Here is a 1,169-nt window from a genome sequence, read left to right on the forward strand (position 1 = left end):
TATTTCTAAAAACAAATAGGCCAATGAATAGAAAACACTTTTTACGCTGCAGCATTTGAGCTGGCGAGGCCACAGAAAAAACGCAGATTTGAAGACGCAGAGTGAAATATCTTCATTTTGGAAAAAAAAGAATAATATTATGGTCGCGTGACAAGAATTCGATTAAAAGTACAAATCATTTTGTTGGCGTGGGTTTTACTAACTATGCTCGGGCTCATGCCAAGATATTCGACTGCAAAAAATAAAATGTGAACGGAGTAGCACCATCCACTATTTGTAGTTCGGTGAAAAAACGGTTGCCTGCATTTCATAGAAAAACAGAATAAAACGGTTTAGCCATCTGTTACAAATGTCGCCTGGTCAGCCAGCCTCAAGACCCTGTAAAACCAAATACTAAGACTGCAAAGGAAGAGGCAGGCCACGCAAAAGACGGATTCAGGGAGTCGAAGGAACCATGAGAAACTAAAACATATTATTTGACATAGTTGCAAAGTTGGCCTTTACCATAAAAAACTACATCTCCCCTCAACGTTCAACGACAAAAGAAAAAAAAAAAGTAAGTACGGTGAAGTATTTGCTAAAAACGATCCACATTGAAGCCCAAATGACAATTTCAAAATATCATACATAAGGTAAGCTATCCATTTTCTTTAAAAAAAAACCCCGAACAATAATAGATGGACGTTACACACACTCTTGGTGGCGTCGGTGGATTGGTACTTAGGCTACCAGACCCGTAAATCTTGAGACTTCAGGTTCGGGGATTCGAGCGTCAGCTCGATCCGACGTTGTGTCCTTGAGAAAGACACTTTACACGAATTTCCAATTTGGCTCGGTCCTTTCGGAGATGGACGTTGAACTCGGGTGTCCCGCCTCTTAAATAAACTAAAAGTGATGATAGGGGCGTTAAACCTTTACCATTTTATTTTTGTACACTTTTGATAAAAAGACTTACACACTACACAGTAGTATTGTACGATGCCACTCAATAAGACAGATTTACACAGAAAAGACGTGTTGATTCTAACATGTCATGTCAAGTCTGTGCTCTCTGTGTTATCATGATATGTATTTAGTGATGGAGGGATCCGAGGGATGGAGGGAGTGGAAGAATAAGCGAAAGGGGGGGTATATCGAACACAAGTAGAGAGAGGGAAAGAGAGAGAGAG

This window comes from Aplysia californica, unplaced genomic scaffold (genome assembly GCF_000002075.1).
Source record: "Aplysia californica isolate F4 #8 unplaced genomic scaffold, AplCal3.0 scaffold00196, whole genome shotgun sequence".
NCBI classification, from domain to species: Eukaryota; Metazoa; Mollusca; class Gastropoda; order Aplysiida; family Aplysiidae; genus Aplysia; species Aplysia californica.